Source organism: Triticum aestivum, chromosome 7D, assembly GCF_018294505.1.
Source record: "Triticum aestivum cultivar Chinese Spring chromosome 7D, IWGSC CS RefSeq v2.1, whole genome shotgun sequence".
Taxonomy (NCBI): Eukaryota; Viridiplantae; Streptophyta; class Magnoliopsida; order Poales; family Poaceae; genus Triticum; species Triticum aestivum.
Window position 1 is genome coordinate 619,153,511 of NC_057814.1, and position 9,361 is coordinate 619,162,871.

Below are 9,361 nucleotides of genomic sequence, written 5' to 3' on the forward strand. Positions count from 1 at the left end.
TCCAGCCTATTTTTGTGTTCACTATGCATCATTCAAAGCGACGTCATCAATTTCCAACACGTTCTGACATCATTTGTTGTTTTTCAGTCATTTACCGATTTGTTTAGAGAGCTAAATGACGGTGAAATTGAAAATCACTACAAAATGAACTCTGAAAATGTTGGAACTTGGCATGGTATCACCATTTCGCCCGCATAGCATGTGCAAAAGAGTAGAGAGGATCACGGCGAAAACTGGACGCACCTCGTGTACAAACTGGACAATCTCTTTCGGAGTATCAGGGTTTCGGACGAGAACTCATCTGTTACACGGGCACTTCAATGTTTTTTAAACTTATTTAAACTCCAGCCTATTTTTGCGTTCAGTATGCATCATTCAAAGCGACATCATCAATTTCCAACATGTTCTGACATCATTTTGTTGGGTAACGTAACAATAATTCAAAATTTTCCTACGTGTCACCAAGATCAATCTAGGAGATGCTAGCAACGAGAGAGAGGGAGCGCATCTTCATACCCTTGAAGATCGCTAAGCGGAAGCGTTACAAGAACGCGGTTGATGGAGTCGTACTCGCAGCGATTCAAATCGTAGAAGATCCGATCTAGCGCCGAACGGACGGCGCCTCCGCGTTCAACACACGTACAGCCCGGGGACGTCTCCTCCTTCTTGATCCAGCAAGGGGAGAGGAGAAGTTGAGGGAGAACTCCAGCAGCACGACGGCGTGGTGGCAATGGAGCTCATGGTTCTCCGGCAGAGCTTCGCTAAGCACTACGGAGGAGGAGGAGGAGTTGGAGGAGGAGAGGGCTGCGCCAGGGAAGAGGTGCGGCTGCCCTCCCACCCCTCCACTATATATAGGGGCAAGGCAAGAGGGGAGGCGCCCTAGGGTTTCCCCTAGGGGCGGCGGCCAAGCAGATTGGATCTCCCTAGGGAAAATCCTAGGGAGACTTGCCCCCCAAGCCAAGCAGGTGGAGGCTTGCCTCCCAAGCCAGGTGGAGGCGCCCCACCTCCCCAAGTAACATGGGAAAGGGTGTGGGGGGCGCACCACCCCTTCGTGGGCTGGTTTGCCCCTTCCCCTTTGGCCCATGAGGCCCTCCAACACTTGCCGGGGCTCCCGAAACACCTTTCGGTCATGCTGGCCATAGCCTGGTACCCCCGGAACACTTCCGGACTCCAATACCCTTCGTCCAATATATCGATCTTCACCGCCGGACCATTCCAGAACTCCTCGTGATGTCCGGGATCTCATCCAGGACTCCGAACAACCTTCGGTAACCACATACTATTTCCCATAACAACTCTAGCGTCACCGAACCTTAAGTGTGTAGACCCTACGGGTTCGGGAACCATGCAGACATGACCGAGACACCTCTCCGGCCAATAACCAATAGCGGGATCTGGATACCCATATTGGCTCCCACATGTCCACGATGATCTCATCGGATGAACCACGATGTCGGGGATTCAATCAATCCCGTATACAATTCCCTTTGTCTATCGGCATGTTGCTTGCCCGAGATTCGATCGTCGGTATCCCAATACCTCGTTCAATCTTGTTACCGGCAAGTCTCTTTACTCGTTTCGTAACGCATGATCCCGTGGCTAACTCCTTAGTCACATTGAGCTCATTATGATGATGCATTATCGAGTGGGCCCAGAGATACCTCTCCGTCATACGGAGTGACAAATCCCAGTTTCGATTCGTGCCAACCCAACAGACACTTTCGGAGATACCTGTAGTGCACCTTTATAGCCACCGAGTTACGTTGTGACGTTTGGTACACCCAAAGCATTCCTATTGTATCCGGGAGTTGCACAATCTCATGGTCTAACGAAATGATACTTGACATTAGAAAAGCTCTTAGCAAACGAACTACACGATCTTGTGCTATGCTTAGGATTGGGTCTTGTCCATCACATCATTCTCCTAATGATGTGATCCCGTTATCAATGACATCCAATGTCCATGGTCAGGAAACCATAACCATCTATTAATCAACGAGCTAGTCAACTAGAGGCTTACTAGGGACATGTTGTGGTCTATGTATTCACACATGTATTACGGTTTCTAGTTAATACAATTATAGCATGAACAATAGACAATTATCATGAACAAGGAAATACAATAATAACCATTTTATTATTGCCTCTAGGGCATATTTCCAACAGTCTCCCACTTGCACTAGAGTCAATAATCTAGTTCACATCACTATGTGATTGTAATGAATCCAACACCCATGGGGTTTGTTCATATCTCGCTTGTGAGAGAGGTTACTAGTCAACGGGTCTGAACCTTTCAGAACCGTGTGTGCTTTACAAATCTCTATGTCATCTTGTAGATGCAGCTACCACGCGCTACTTGGAGCTATTCCAAATAACTGCTCTACTATACGAATCCAGTTTACTACTCAGAGTCATCCGGATTAGTGTCATAGTTTGCATCGACGTAACCCCTTACGACGAACTCTTTTACCACCTCCATAATCGATAAAATTCCTTAGTCCACTAGTTACTAAGGATAAGTTCGACTGCTATCATGTGATCCATTCCTGGATCACTCTTGTACCCCTTGACTGACTCATGGCAAGGTACACTTCAGGTGCGGTACACAGCATAGCATACTGTAGAGCCTACGTCTAAAGCATAGGGGATGACCTTCGTCCTTTCTCTCTCTTCTGCCGTGGTCAGATCTTGAGTCTTACTCAATACTCACACCTTATATCACAGCCAAGAACTCCTTCTTTGCCGATCTATTTTGAACTCCTTCAAAATCTTGTCACGGTATGTGTTCATTTCAAAGTACTATTAAGCGTTTTTGATCTATCCTTATAGATCTTGATGCTCGATGTTCAAGTAGCTTAATCCAGGTTTCAAATAACCCTATATGTTTTCCAGAAATTCTGTTTCTGATCAACAATATGTCAACAACATATACTCATCAGAAATTCTATAGTGCTCTCACTCACTTCTTTGGAAATACAAGTTTCTCATAAACTTTGTAAAAACCCAAAATCTTTGATCATCTCATCAAAGTGTACATTCCAACTCCGAGATGCTTACTCCAGTCCTTAGAAGGATTGCTGGAGCTTTGCATACTTGTTAGCATCTTTCAGGATTGACAAAACCTTCTGGTTGTATCACATACAACCTTTCCTCAAGAAAATCGTCGAGGAAACAATGTTTTGACATCCTATCTCCAAGATTTCATAAATAATGCAGTAACTGCTAATATAATTCCAACAGACTCTTAGCATCGCTACGAGTGAGAAAGTCTCATCGTACTCAACTCCTTGAACTTGTCGGAAAACATCTGAACGACAAGTCGAGCTTTCTTAGTGGTGACACTTACCATCATTGTCCGTCTTCCTTTTAAAATCCATCTGCACCCAACAGCCTTACGACCATCAAGTAGTTCTTCCAAAGTCTATACTTTGCTTTTATACATGGATCCTCTCTCGGATTTTATGGCCTCGAGCCATTCGTCGGAATCTGGGCCCACCATCGCTTCTCCATAGCTCGTAGGTTCATTGTTGTCTAGCAACATGACTTCCAAGACAAGATTACGTACCACTCTGAAGTAGTACGCATCCTTGTCGTCCTACGAGGTTTGGTAGTGACTTGATCCAAAGTTTCATGATCACTATCATAAGCTTCCACTTCAATTGGTGTAGGTGCCACAGGAACAACTTCTTGTGCCCTACTACACACTAGTTGAAGTGACGGTTCAATAACCTCATCAAGTCTCCACCATCCTCCCACTCAATTCTTTCGAGAGAAACTTTTCCTCGAGAAAGGACCCGTTTCTAGAAACAATCACTTTTGCTTCCAGATCTGAAATAGGAGGTATACCCAACTGTTTTGGGTATTCTATGAAGATGCATTTATCCGCTTTGGGTTCGAGCTTATCATCCTGAAACTTTTTCACATAAGCGTCGCAGCCCCAAACTTTTAAGAAACGACAGCTTAGGTTTCTCTAAACCATAGTTCATACAGTCTCGTCTCAACGGAATTGCGTGGTGCCCTATTTAAAGTGAATGCGGTTGTCTCTAATGCCTAACCCATAAACGATAGTGTAATTCGATAAGAGACATCATGGTATGCACCATATCCAATAGGGTGCAGTTATGATGTTCGGACACACCATCACACTATGGTGTTCCAGGCGGTATTAGTCGTGAAACAATTTCCACAATTTCTTAATTGTGTGCCAAACTCGTAACTCAGATATTCATCTCTATGATCATATCACAGACATTTTATCCTCTTGTCATGACGATCTTCAACTTCACTCTGAAATTACTTGAACCTTTCAATAATTCAGACTTGTGTTTCATCAAGTAAATATACTCAGCATCTACTCAAATCATCTGTGAAGCAAGAACATAACGATATCCACTGCATGCCTCAGCACTCATTGGACTGCACACATCAAAATGTATTACTTCCAACAAGTTGCTTTCTTGTTCCATATTACTGAAAATGAGGCCTTTCAGTCATCTTGCCCATGTGGTATGATTTGCATGTCTCAAGTGATTCAAAATCAAGTGAGTCCAAACGATCCATCTGTATGGACTTTCTTCATGCATATATACTAATAGACATGGTTCGCATGTCTCAATCTTTTCAAAAATGAGTGAGTCCAAAGATCGATCAACATGGAGCTTCTTCATGCGTTTTATACCAATATGACTCAAATGGCAGTGCCACAAGTACGTGGTACTATCATTACTATTTTATATCTTTTGGCATGAACATGTGTATCACCACGATCGAGATTGAATAAACCATTCATTTTAGGTGCAAGACCATTGAAGGTATTATTCAAATAAACAGAGTAACCATTATTCTCCTTAAATGAATAACCGTATTGCGATAAACATAATCCAATCATGTCTATGCTCAACGCAAACACCAAATAATTATTATTTAGGTTTAATACCAATCCCGATGGAAGAGAGAGCGTACGATGTTTGATTACATCAACCTTGGAAACACTTCCAACACATATCGTCATCTCACCTTTAGCTAGTCTCCGTTTATTCCGTAGCCTTTTATTTCGAGTTACTAACACTTAGCAATCGAACCGGTATCTAATACCCTGGTGCTACTAGGAGTACTAGTAAAGTACACATTAATACAATGTATATCCAATATACTTCTGTCGACCTTGCCTGCCTTCTCATCTACCATGTACCTAGGGTAGTTCTGCTTCAGTGACCGTTCCCCTCATTACAGAAGCACTTAGTCTCGGGTTTGGGTTCAACCCTGGGTTTCTTCACTAGAGCAGCAACTGATTTGCCGTTTCATGAAGTATCCCTTCTTTCCCTTGCCCTTCTTGAAACTAGTGGTTTTACTAACCATCAACAATTGATGCTCCTACTTGATTTCTACTTTCGTGGTGTCAAACATCGCGAATAGCTCAAGGATCATCATATCTATCCCTGATTTGTTATAGTTCATCACGAAGCTCTAGTAGCTTGGTGGCAGTGACTTTGGAGAACCATCACTATCTCATCTGGAACATTAACTCCCACTCGATTCAAGCGATTGTAGTACTCAGATAATCTGAGCACATGCTCAACGGTTGAGCTTTTCTCCCTTAGTTTGCAGGCTTAAGAAACTTGTCAGAGGTCTCATACCTCTTGACGTGGGCACGAGCCTAAAATCCCAATTTCAGCTCTTGGAACATCTCATATGTTTCGCGACGTTTCAAATGTCTTTGGTGCCTCAATTCTAAACCGTTCAACATTACGCACTGAACTATCACGTAGTCATCAAAACGTGTATGTCAGATGTTTGCAACATCCACTAACGACGCTCGAGGTTCAGCACACCGAGCGGTGCATTAAGGACATAAGCCTTCTGTGCAGCAATGAGGACAATCCTCAATTTGCTGACCTAGTCCGCATAATTGCTACTATCAACTTTCAACTAAATTTTCTCTAGGAACATATCTTAAACAGTAGAACTAAAGCGTAAGCTACGACATAATTTGCAAAGACCTTTTGACTATGTTCATGATAATTAAGTTCATCTAATTATTTAATGAACTCCCACTCACATAGACATCCCTCTAGTCATCTAAGTGATACATGATCCGAGTCAACTAGGCCGTGTCCGATCATCACGTGAGACGGACTAGTCATCATCGGTGAACATCTTCATGTTGATCGTATCTGCTATACGACTCATGTTCGACCTTTCGGTCTCTTGTGTTCCGAGGCCATGTCTGTACATGCTAGGCTCGTCAAGTCAACCTAAGTGTTTCGCATGTGTAAATCTGGCTTACACCCGTTGTATGCGAACGTTAGAATCTATCACACCCGATCATCACGTGGTGCTTCGAAACAACGATCCTTCGCAACGGTGCACAGTTAGGGGGAACACATTCTTGAAATTTTAGAGAGGGATCATCTTATTTATGCTACCGTCGTTCTAAGCTAATAAGATGTAAACATGACAGACATCACATGCAAATCATAAAGTGACATGATATGGCCAATATCATCTTGTGCCTTTTGATCTCCATCTTCGAGGCACGGCATGATCACCTTCGTCACCGGCATGACACCATGATCTCCATCATCATGATCTCCATCATCGTGTCTTCATGAAGTTGTCTCGCCAACTATTACTTCTACTACTATGGCTAACGGTTAGCAATAAAGTAAAGTAATTACATGGCGATTTTCATTGACACGCAGGTCATACAATAAATTAAGACAACTCCTATGGCTCCTGCCGGTTGTCATACTCATCGACATGCAAGTCGTGATTTCTATTACAAGAACATGATCAATCTCATATGTCATTCATCACATCCTTTTGGCCATATCACATCACATAGCATACCCTGCAAAAACAAGTTAGACGTCCTCTAATTGTTGTTGCATGTTTTACGTGGCTGCTATGGGTTTCTAGCAAGAACGTTTCTTACCTACGCAAAAGCCACAATGGTGATATGCCAATTGCTATTTACCCTTCATAAGGACCCTTTTCATCGAATCCGATCCGACTAAAGTGGGAGAGACTGGCACCCGCTAGCCACCTTATGCAACAAGTGCATGTCAGTCGGTGGAACCTGTCTCACGTAAGAGTACGTGTAAGGTCGGTCCGGGCCGCTTCATCCCACAATGCCACCGAATCAAGATAAGACTAGTAACGGCAAGCAAATTGAACAAATCATCACCCACAACTACTTTGTGTTCTACTCGTGCATAGAATCTACGCATAAACCTGGCTCATGATGCCACTGCTGGGTAACGTAGCAATAATTCAAAATTTTCCTACATGTCACCAAGATCAATCTAGGAGATGCTAGCAACGAGAGAGAGGGAGTGCATCTTCATACCCTTGAAGATCGCTAAGCGGAAGCGTTACAAGAACGCGGTTGATGGAGTCGTACTCGCAGCGATTCAAATCGCGGAAGATCCGATCTAGCGCCGAACGGACGGCACCTCCGCATTCAACTCACGTACAGCCCGGGGACGTCTCCTCCTTCTTGATCCAGCAAGGGGAGAGGAGAAGTTGAGGGAGAACTCCAGCAGCACGACGTCGTGGTGGCAATGGAGCTCGTGGTTCTCCGGCAGAGCTTCGCTAAGCACTACGGAGGAGGAGGAGGAGTTGGAGGAGGAGAGGGCTGCGCCAGGGAAGAGGTGCGGCTGCCCTCCCACCCCTCCACTATATATAGGGGCAAGGGGAGAGGGGGAGGCGCCCTAGGGTTTCCCCTAGGGGGCGGCGGCCAAGCAGATTTGATCTCCCTAGGGAAAATCCTAGGGAGACTTGCCCCCCAAGCCAAGCATGTGGAGGCTTGCCTCCCAAGCCAGGTGGAGGCGCCCCACCTCCCCAAGTAACGTGGGAAAGGGTGTGGGGTGCGCACCACCCCTTAGTGGGCTGGTTTGCCCCTTCCCCTTTGGCCCATGAGGCCCTCCAACACTTGCCGGGGCTCCCGAAACACCTTTCGGTCATGCTGGCCATAGCCTGGTACCCCCGGAACACTTCCAGACTCCAATACCATTCGTCCAATATATCGATCTTCACCACCGGACCATTCCGGAACTCCTCGTGATGTCTAGGATCTCATCCAGGACTCCGAACAACCTTCCGTAACCACATACTATTTCCCATAACAACTCTAGCGTCACCGAACCTTAAGTGTGTAGACCCTACGGGTTCGGGAACCATGCAGACGTGACCGAGACACCTCTCCGGCCAATAACCAATAGCGGGATCTGGATACCCATATTGGCTCCCACATCTTCCACGATGATCTCATCGGATGAACCACGATGTCGGGGATTCAATCAATCCCGTATACAATTCCCTTTGTCTATCGGCATGTTGCTTGCCCGAGATTCGATCGTCGGTATCCCAATACCTCGTTCAATCTTTTTACCGGCAAGTCTCTTTACTCGTTTCGTAAAGCATGATCCCGTGGCTAACTCCTTAGTCACATTGAGCTCATTATGATGATGCATTACTGAGTGGGCCCAGAGATACCTCTCCGTCATACGGAGTGACAAATCCCAGTCTCGATTCGTGCCAACCCAACAGACACTTTCGGAGATACCTGTAGTGCAACTTTATAGCCACCCAGTTACGTTGTGACGTTTGGTACACCCAAAGCATTCCTACGGTATCCGGGAGTTGCACAATCTCATGGTCTAAGGAAATGATACTTGACATTCCAACAGCTCTTAGCAAACGAACTACACGATCTTGTGCTATGCTTAGGATTGGGTCTTGTCCATCACATCATTCTCCTAATGATGTGATCCCGTTATCGGTGACACCAATGTCCATGGTCAGGAAACCATAACCATCTATTGATCAACGAGCTAGTCAACTAGAGGCTTACTAGGGACATGTTGTGGTCTATGTATTCACACATTATTATGGTTTGCAGTTAATACAATTATAGCATGAACAATAGACAATTATCATGAACAAGGAAATACAATAATAACCATTTTATTATTGCCTCTAGGACATATTTCCAACACATTTGTTGTTTTTCAGTCATTTACCGATTTGTTTAGGGAGCTAAATGACGGTGAAATTGAAAATCACTACAAAATGAACTCTGAAAATGTTGGAACTGGCATGGTATCATCATTTCGCCCGCATAGCATGTGCAAAAGAGTAGAGAGGGTCACGGTGAAAACTGGACGCACCTCGTGTACAAACTGGACAATCTCTTTCGGAGTATCAGGGTTTCGGACGAGAACTCGTCTGTTACACGGGCACTTCAATGTTTTTAACTTATTTGAACTCCAGCCTATTTTTGCGTTCAGTATGCATCATTCAAAGCGACGTCATCAATTTCCAACACGTTCTGACATCATTTGCTGTTTTTCAGTCATTT